The sequence below is a fragment of the Choloepus didactylus genome, chromosome 7 (genome assembly GCF_015220235.1).
Source record: "Choloepus didactylus isolate mChoDid1 chromosome 7, mChoDid1.pri, whole genome shotgun sequence".
In the NCBI taxonomy this organism is placed as follows: Eukaryota; Metazoa; Chordata; class Mammalia; order Pilosa; family Megalonychidae; genus Choloepus; species Choloepus didactylus.
In genome coordinates, this window is record NC_051313.1 from 118,912,998 (window position 1) to 118,923,656 (window position 10,659).

The following is a 10,659-nucleotide window of genomic DNA, read 5'->3' on the forward strand; positions in this document are numbered from 1 at the left end:
CTTCATTGTGAGAAACTATCTTTTAATTTGTAGTGGATTTAACTGCTGATGCATTAAAACTTATTTTTGCAACTCATTTTATTTTGTATTTTTTGTATACTATTTCTTCTTTTTTCTTGCTTTCCATTTGATAGACATTTTTTTTCTGCTGAATTAAAAGTTAAATGTACTTATTCTGTTCTTATGATGGTTGTCTTTAATTTAAAACACATACTCATGTTTATTTAACTTTATTAATTTATTAAATATCTAAATATTTATATCTTGCCTCCAGGTTTTTTAGCATACTCTTACGTCCTTCTGATTGTCCCTTTCCTCCTTCACTCACCCGCAAACTCATAAAGTGGATATTTTCTAGATTTTTATTTTATAAATATACACGTTGCATTCACACATTTATCCTTTTCATTTAGTATGATCTGGCCCTGGATCTGTTAACAATTTAATCACCTTTATTTCTATATTCCTTGCTGCAACTTCCTCAATTTGTTTCTCTTTTTATTTGAGTATTTATTCCAGGAGTGTTTTCAATATGAGTATTTGTGTTCTAAGATCTCATATGCATGCAAATATATTCATTATGCTGTCAAATTTGAATGGTAATTTGGTTGTATGTAAAGTTCTAGGTTCAAGCTTATTTTCCTTCTATACTCTAAAAATAGTATTTTGCTTTCTCCTCATATCCACTGATGCTCCTTGAAAGTCTGATGTCAATGTGATTCTTACTCTTTTTTAGATAATCTGTTCTTTCTTTCTATAAGCTTTTAGAATATTCTTTTTCTCATTTCACTGAGCCTAGATGTGAGGTTTTTCTTATTGTTGCTCTTTGAGCTCTTTTATTCTGAGGTCTTTCATCTTTCTTTAATATTGGTAAATTCATTACTCATTACTTCCCCAAATATTTCTTCTTTTCTTTATTTTTCTCTCACTGTGAGATCTCTCCTATTACTCAGATGTTAACACTTCTACTTCTATCCTGTGTTTCACTGAAATTTCTTTTATATTTTCAATCTTTATTCTTTCTTGCTTGCTTCTGGGAGAGTTCCTTCATCTTGTCTTCCACTTCACTTCTTATTCTTCAGCTATATTCATTCTGCTACTTGTTTCATCTATAGGGTTTGTAATATAATGACATCTGATAATATTCTAATATTATCTGCTGATTTTTATGAATCATTTTTGCTTATTGTTGCTGATCCCTTCTATTATCCTAAGTTTATTCATCATCTTTTTTAAACTTCTTGGTTGATCTTTTCCACAATTCTGCATTAGATAGTAGATGGTGTTCAGTTTGTTGTCTATATTTGACAGTGGTTTTATTCCTTAGCTGTCTAATTATGTTGGTCTTGAACTCATGTCTCCATGGGGTCATCTTCTAGTCTGTAGAGTAATGTGTAATGGGAAAGAGGTGAAGGTCAGCCCTTGGTCTGTGTCCCTCCAGGTCCAGGCCTATGGATCTCCCATTAGCAACTACTCTATCAGACAACTCTCAAGAAAAACGACTGGGAGTGGGCAAGTGCTCTACACTGCAGTCCACCAGCTCTGGGAGTTGAGTGGTGGAGACATTATTACCCCAAAGTACCGGTCAGTTTAGGCCTTGTTTCATCAGTTCCTCTCCCTAGCAAGGTACAATGTACCCCACTGATAAAAGCTGCCTGGCTCATTACAGTCCCTTTATATGTGAAGGGAAGGCAACAGTTGTCCCAAGGCAGTGGTGAAGGAGACAAGAGTAGAATTTTAAAAGCCTTCCTGCATCTTGTCTTCTGACAGTTGCCTCCCTCCCAGGATGCAGTCCTTCCCACTCTTCATACACACAGCCAGTTCAAGACAGCATCTGTCTTTTCTTGCAAGGTCTAAACATGTTATATTCGTTGTCTTTCTCATTGCTAGTTCTTCAGATTGTTGCTTCTCTTTGCCTCTGTAGTCTTACCAAAATTAATTTTGGTTGAGGGAGCCAGGAGCATATACCTACCTATTTTCTATCTCAGCAGGAACTGGAAGCTTATTTCTGGTTCCCAAAGGACAGAGTGGCAGATAACACACAATAGCTTGAGGCCTGGGCTTCCTAATCCCCAGAGTCTTATATCAGTGGCCAGGATAATGTACTCCAAGTTTTGTTCCAAAGGGCTCTTTTCCTGGTGCCAAATGGGGTCATGAATGGGGTTCAGATGGGGACTGCAGAGAAAGGAGACTTGGAGAGTCATGAAGTAGGGGTGTGATTGTAGGTGTGGGACAGTGAGTGACGAGGGTAACAGACATATGTTGAGCACTTACTGTATGCTTCATTAAACCCTTGTCTGGGTGCAACTTCTGGGTTTCACAGAATCCAGGAGGAAGGTTTTCAGTGGGTCCTTTCCAAGGTTTTCAGAGGGGCTGTGTGCTGGGGCTACATTACACAGATGTATCAGGCTGAGGCTTTCTTTTCTCTCATTTAGAAGCACTGTATGACTTGAGCACGGGTTGCCTTAGCCCTGGTATCCAGTACCCTCAGAGCACTTTGCTGTAGCTGTCTCCTGCTGGTCCTGTTCCTTCCTAACTTCCAGCTGGCCTCCACTTCCATTCCTCCTCCCAGCCCATCTTGACTGGGATGGCAGGTTACTCTTCCTGTGTAGCAGTGTTTGGCATTAGGTCTGCAACAAATGTTCACTGAATTGATCGTGCTCTTTAGGTTTGAAGCTTAAAAGCAATAAAGGATTTTTCTCTTTATAGGCATCCACCTCAATTCCTTCTTCCTGCAATGCTCAGTAGCTGCCATCAGGAAATGATATCACCAGGCTTGTGCCCTCACTGGAATGAGCCCTTGAGTGGGAGTAAATCATATTTGTTGGTGGGTCGAAGGGCTAATAGGAGTTTTAAACCATTTTTTCCCCCATGGGAAGATGAACTCAAGTTTACCTTCTCCTTACTGTTTCTTTGGAATGTGTCGGGTCAAGGTAATTGTGGAATGTCAGCTAGATAACGAGGCAACATTTTTTTTTTTTTTTTTATTGCAGAAATCATCCCTGGTTAGTGAAATGTGTCTGTACTGGAAAGATCTGCAGTAGGCATTTAGACTTTGGAGGCTTATGTGAACAGAAGCGAATAAAAACTAGTTGGGAAATACAGGCCTTGGATTCTGCATATGGTGTTTCCTATACCTCTTGGCTTGGAATCAGCCCTCACAGGCTGTCAACAAGATGGGGTTCCCGTCATGTATGAAGTTTCCTATCCTACGACAAGACCACTCTTGTGGTCTTATCTGTTATGCCAAGCATTTTCCTGTAGGATAAGAGGGTTGAGAAGCACTATTTAAGGCTATTGTAAGGATTCTAGATGCTGTCAGGCTGATATACCATGCTTCATGTCCTATATCCTTCTACAAAGCTATGTAAACTGGGTGCCAGGTTACAGTCTACTAGGCCTTTTGACTGTGTATGTTAACTTGAACCCAAGACCACAGCTGACTTATATGGAGTGGGCATGCAGGGATTTTTCCCTTTAAAAATGACTTTCTCTTCATTGCTGAAATTTTAACTAGAAAACCAAATAATATTCTTTGACCAAAGTCTTAAAATTTGGACACAGAATTTCTTTGGACAAGAATTAGAACCAAAATGAAATCATAGTCAATAATAAAACATTACGTTTGTGTAATGCTTTGAATTTTCAAAAGTGCTTTCACGGACATTTTCTGATTTGATCTTCTTTTCCCTCTAAATTCTCTCTTTTGCCTGTGTATAATCAAGTACCAAGTTTTGTGTTTCAGACAAAAAGTACTTCACAGTAGACAGAAATAAGAGCAAACCCAGACTACCAGAACTGATAAATTCAGAATACAAAATATGTTCAATAAGTAGAATAAACAATAGAATATTTTTGCTTTGGTCCCACGTCAACCTAATAAGAGGTTGAGAACTCAGGCCACAGTGGACACACAGAGGGGAAAGAGACACCAGGTAGAAATTTAAACACTATTTCTTCTGTTAAAATGTTTTCCCGACTTGGTTGGATCTTTGCTGAATCTACAGGCTACAATTCTCAGTAATTTTATCTAAAGATGGTACAGTATATACTTATTATTTCCAATGTCTACTAAAAAAGAAACGTAAAAATAATAGTTTAAAAAATTTAGTTATTTATACATTCGTTCATTTCTTTTGTCAGGGCCTCTTGATATTGGAAATGTTTTTCTTTATTATTGTATGGATTGGCTGTGCTCCTGAAAAGCTTGAATCACATTTTAAACATGAATCATATCTTAAATATGATTCACTCAACCAGAAGCTTCATCGGGGAGAGAATTCTGTCTGTCTTGTTCACTCTTGTATCTCTGGCACCTTGCATAACATTGAGCTCATGGTGGACATTCAAAAAACTATTTTCTGAATGACTGAAATATAATTGAAAATCTCAGTGTTTGAAGGAACTCTGACAAACCATTTAAAAAAGTCTCAAGCCAACTCATATTCAGTAAATTATAACTTTGGTGAAACAAACTTTTCATAAACAGACAAATTATCTTTTAAAAAAACCAATGGGAATCTGAGTTGAATAATTTAATACAGATTTAGATCTGGAGACACGTCAGATGTGATCTCATACCCTCCTGTTACAGATAAGGAAAAGCTGGAGCTTAGAGAACCTGGAAATCTCATCAACACCACTACTTAGGGACAGCTATTTTAAATACTTAAAATTATTTATTAAAATATTAAAATATTAAATATTAATTAATTAGTTATGTGTGGCTATCCTTTTTCAGAAGGAGTTATTATAGGTTTTCTTTAAGTAACAAGCTTCTCTCTAACCTTCCCTCTGAGTGGTTTTAAGGAGTTGCTAAGATTCTTTTCTGATCTATTCTAGATTTTTTGAGAAGCGTAAGTTTGATCTAGCAGAGTGAAGGGACCTGTTGGTTCCACAGTGCAGACAATCCCTACCTTTCTCTATCCTTTTGGATTTCCAACCAACTCTTTCTTTCCATCCTTTAGGAGTTCTGCCTAGTCACCATGTCATGAATTCTCATAGAAACTCATGGATTTATTTTTTTTTTAGAACTATCTTGTTTCACCTATTTGCCCCAATACTTCTTTTTCATTTTTTTGCTTGAGTATTTTTTTAAAAATAGATTCCCTGTGATTAGATCATTTCACCTATAGATACTAATCCATAAAGACTTCCTTAAAAACATTATCACTGTACTTGCTTCAGTGACACATACACTAAAATTGGAACGATACAGAGATTAGCATAGTCTCTACATAAGGATGACATGCAAATTTGTGAAGCATTCCATATTATTACAGCTGATTATCAAATAAAATTATAAAATAACAAAAAAAGAACAAAAAAAACCCATTATCACTCACCATTATTACACTTAACAGAATTAATAGTAATTCTTTAATACAATCTAATTTCTTTTTTATTTTCAAATGATACCAATTGTTGCAAATATGTCTTTTTAGTTTGTTTAAATCAGGATCCAAATAAAAGTCCACAGTTTTGCATTGAGGTTTTATGTATCTTGAGTATCTTTTATTTTATAACAATCCATTTACTCCTCCCTTTCACTTAAAAAATTTTTTTATCAGAGAAGTTGTGGGTTTACAGAACAAAAAATAGCACATAAAATACAGGGTTTCCATGTATCATCCTATTATTAACACCTTGTATTGGTGTGGAACATTTGTTACAACTGATGATAGCACTTTTTATAATTGCAGTATTCATGGTTTAACTTAGGGTTCACTATGTAGTTCCAGAGGTTTTAAAAATAAAATTTATTGTGTCACAACCTAATATTTCCCCCTTTAACCAATTCAGATATGTATTTCAGTGCTGTTAATTACATTCACAATGTCATGCTACCATCACCACCATCTGTTACCAAAACATTTCCTTCATTCCAGATAGGAACCCTGTACATTTTAAGCCTTAACTTTCCACTCCCTCTCCCTTTCACTTTCTATTATGGAAAAATTTAGACATATATATAAAAGAAATACTAGTTTAATCTTCTTGTACCCATCACCTGGTTACAATGGTTATCAACATTTTGCCAATCTTACTTAATTTATCAACCTCCCATTTTTTTTCTGAATTATTTTAAGGTAAATTCCAGAAATCATATTATTTTACCTTAAATACTTAAATGTATCTCTAACAGAAAACATATTTTTAACCTAATGACAATGCCATTATCACATCTAACAACATTAACAATAATTTCCTAATATCATACAATAGTCTTTCTATGTTCCAATTTCTCCAGTGATCTTAGAAAAGTCTCTTTACAATTGGTTCATTGAAATCAGGGTCTTAACAGTATCTACTCATTGCATTTGGTTGGTATATTTCTTAAATATCATTTAATCTTTTTTGTCATTGATTAATTGGAGAAACCAGGATACTTTTCCTTTAAAATTTTCTACATTCTGGATTTAGCTGATGGTTTTCTCATGGTATTTTTTACTTGTTCTTCTGGCCCATGTGTTTTCTATTAACTAATAGATCAAAACTCATAGGTTAATATTTATTTTCATGTGTGATGTTGTGTACTTCTATGGTGCTCATTGGTATGCACATAATATTGGTTTGCCCACTATTAGTGATGCTAAGATGATTATTAGGAAAATGGAGTCAGCTAATTGCTCCATTATGCAGTTCCTTGTTAACCTTTCATTTAACAATGATGATCCTTGGTGATAACTGCTTAGATACATTATTTCTTTAAGAGTTTCACATGGTTACTTTTTAATTCTATCATTCCTTCTGTTTTTATTTGCAATTCTTCCACAAAGAAGAACTTACAGTGTTTTGGTTACCTTGACAAACTGTTCATACAAGAATGGCAGATAAAGGCTTAATTCTTTCCTTTCATCTATTATTTTAATGAGTACAGTTGGTGCATTGGCCATCTTCAATGGTGACCAGTGAGGTTTTTAAAAACATGATTGTGAACTCATGAATTTTAGCATATTTGTTGTATTTCAGTCCATTCTAGTCATTATTCATTTCAATGTTTAAATTGTCCCAGCTCCTTCAGCTTGGCGCCAGTGTCCTTTTTTTTCTTTTTTAAATTTAATTTTATTGATATATATATTCTCATACCATACAGTCATCCAAAGTATACAGTCAGTTGTTCACAGTACCATTATATAGTTGTGCATTCATCACCACAATTAATTTTTGAACATTTCATTACCACAAAAAATTAAGAATCAGAATAAAATTTAAAGTAAAAAAGAACACCCCAAAACATCCCATCCCCCCATCCTTCCCTATTATTATTTTTTGTCCCCGTTTTTCTACTCATCTGTCCATACACTGGATAAAGAGAGTGTGAGCCACAAAGTTTTAATAATCACATGGTCAGACAGTGTAAGCTACATAGTTATATAATCATCTTCAAAAATCAAGGCTACTACTGGGTTGCAGTTCAACAGTTTCAGTTATTTCCTTCTAGCTATTCCCATACACTAAAAACTAAAAAGTGGTATCTATACAATGCATAAGAATAACCTCCAGAATGTCCTCTTGACTCCACTTGAAATCTCTCAGCCACTGAAACTTTATTTTGTTTCATTTCTCTTCCCCCTTTTGGTCAAGAAGGCTATCTTTTCTTTTCTTTTCCTTTTCTTCCCCGCCCCCCAAGTGACCCCAGTAGTATTTGCTTCCTAGCATGAAGAGGAGTTCCAGGCTCATATGGTACATTTCCTGTCCCAACAAGTAAGTAGTTTTTAAAAGGAGAGCTTTTTCTTTTTAGCAGGAAGTGGAATTTAGAGACCCACAATTTGTATGAAAGGGAAATTCATTATTAATGGGTTGTCTTGATTCTAGGCATATATATATTTATTTATATTACGGCAGATATATAGTATGGTAGATACATGGTATATATAGTATGGTATATATACAGTATGGTATACACACACACACACACACACACACACATGATATGGTAAAGTCATCTCTGGCAGAGAGAGAGTCTCAGGGAAGCGTCAGGAAACATTTCGGGGCCTCTAGATTCAAGCTATGGTCCAGTCAATGGAGGAACATTTATCCAAGCTGATTAAAGAACACTTGGTTCCCAACACAGTTAGAAGATGTGAAAGGTAGACATTAACCTCCACCTCGGCATAGAGGAAATGCTCAGATTTCAAAGCACGTTCTAGGTTCAGAGGAGAGAGCACAGGTTTGGAAGCAACAGGGGGTGGGGGTGGGGGTGGGGAGGTAATGCAAGCTACTGATAAACCTAGAAACAGACTAGTTTATCCAGCGGCTTAGAGGAATTGGGGAGGAGGATGTGACCCGGAGGGACATGCCTGAGAGAGAAAACGGTGGTACCACAAATTAGACACTAAGGTCACCACAGGTTGAAGGGTACAAGTCATACCCAAACAAACACTATGAGAATTGAAGTGATAACTTCTGGTATTCTCCCGGAGGGCCTCAATTCCTTTAATGATTCCACCAGAATGGGGGCACCCAGGGAACACCTCCCACAAGTAAAGGGTCTCATGGGCTGGGTAGATCCCTCTCTATCCTGTAAATAGCGTCTCCTTCTAGTTCTCCAGGTATTTGCAAAACCACTGATGCCCTCTTTCTTCAGGTAGGCGTTCCGGGACTGCCCAGTGTTTCCCGCTTGAGCCTGGGGTTTCCAGCCGCAGTGTCTAATTCTGCCCACGTCTTCAGGCCCGAGTGCTGGCTCTGCACTTAGGGCGGCTTGGACGAGAGGGAAGAATCATCACGCGCCCATGCCAGGGGTGCACCTGAAAGATGGCATCCGGGGGTCCACCTCCGGAGCTCTCCGGCCCCACCCATCTCAGTCCGTGAGGCTGTGATCTGCCCGACTGAATGTCAGTCCTGGAGGAGGAACGCAGCAGGCTCTCCCTGCTAAAGCCGGGCTTGGTCATTGTCCTCGATCCCTGGGTGAAGTCCTTTAGGGCGTCTTCGTGGTGAGCTGAGATATAGAACCCTCAGTCACCGCCCTCCTCCCTCCGTTTGAAGTGGGGAGTTGGCCCCAGGGTTCTCTCGGAGAGTCTGCGCTGGTCCTGGTTCCAGGGCTGTGATCCCCACCCGCGCTGCGCCGTCCTCTATTCCTGGCCTTGGGATTGTCAGAGAAAACTGGCAGAAACCCTAACGTAAACTGCAGCCTACCCTTACTCTTCTTCTAACTCACTGGCCTCAAACTGCAGGTCAGAATTATATATATATTGGGTAGTCATTTTTATTATATTAAAATGTTGAAGGCAAAACTTTAAAAATTTCAAATGAAAATGTAAAAGAAACATCTGCATGACTTCAAGGTAGGGAAATGTTTGGTAAATAAGAAACAAATCTTTAAAACAGAAACAAAAGATTAATAGATTTGACTACATTAAAATTAGAAACTTTTGTTTTTCAAAGGACACACCAAAGAATGAAAAAACAAAAGCCCTAAACTAGAATTATTTGCATTAGACCAAACTTACATAGGATTAATATCCAGGACATTTAACAATAATCCAACAGAAAAATAATTAAAAGATGTGACTAGGCATTTCACCAAATGCTCTATTCCTTCACTTGACTGGTGGAAAAGTGAGTGTTCAGCATTCTTATAGGTTTGCATTATATACATTACTTAATATATAGGGGTATACTTAAAAAATTGGATAATAAAAAAACTAGAAGAAAAGGAAAGAGAGTTATAACTTAAAAATCAGTGGCAAAGGGGCAAAAGCAACAAGAAAAATTTGACAAAATATATCGAGGTAGAAATTTAAAATATATAATGAAAACATGGTCATAAATATAAAAAGACGATGACAATCAGACATATCTGTGATCTCCATTTAATCATTGTATTAAATTTAAATTTCCCTGCTTTTCAGTAAAATATATGGTGTGTGTGTGATTTCTAGTTGTTTGTTATAACCACCTAAAAGAAAATGACAGCAAAATGATGAAAATAAACCAATGGACAAAGACAATGTGAATGGAAATATTAATATTGAACAAAATAGAATTAATAGTGAAAAATAATTCAGTGATACAAAGGACATTTTATTATGCTAAACTATACAATTCACCACTGCCCATGATTTTGTACCAAAACAAGGAAGGGAAATTTAGGAAGAAAAATTCTTGAGTTGAAGAAGAAATCAGAATTGCAATTCAAGGGGCTTATATTTCTGCTAGGGACATGGAGGAAACTCAGTTTAATATTCATTTCCCCAGAACTATGGAGTACAACAAAGAAATAAAACATAAAGAACTCCATTTTCATTGAAATCAGTGTATTAATTTCCTAAGACTGCTGCAACAAAGTTTGACCAACCAGGTGGCTTAAAACAACAGAAATTTGTTCTCTCACAAGGTCTGGAGGCTGGAAGTCCTAACTCAGGTTGTCAGCAGGGTTGTGCTCTCTGTGAAGATGTAGGAGAGGAATCCTTACTTGCCTCTTCCAGCTTCTGGAGGCCTCGAGTTCCTTGCTTGTGATGGGATAATGCCAATCTGTGCTTGTCTTCACATGGCCATTTTCTTCCTGTGTGTCTCATTGTCACATGGCATTCTCCCCTATATGTCTTTGTGTCTCTTCTCTTCTTATAGGAACCAGTCATATTGGACTAGGGCCAACCCTAGTGCTAATTCACTGTGACTTCATTTTAATTAATTACATTTGCATTGACCCTATTT

The 10,659-nt window shown here is 36.8% G+C and overlaps 1 non-coding gene across 1 annotated transcript; it reads left to right on the plus strand.

Moving 5' to 3' along the window:
• The first annotated feature begins 5,174 nt into the window (after positions 1-5,174).
• On the plus strand, positions 5,175-5,278 carry LOC119541079. Its single transcript, XR_005218207.1, has one exon. It is a non-coding gene; the product is annotated as a U6 spliceosomal RNA (small nuclear RNA).
• The last annotated feature ends 5,381 nt before the right edge of the window (positions 5,279-10,659 follow it).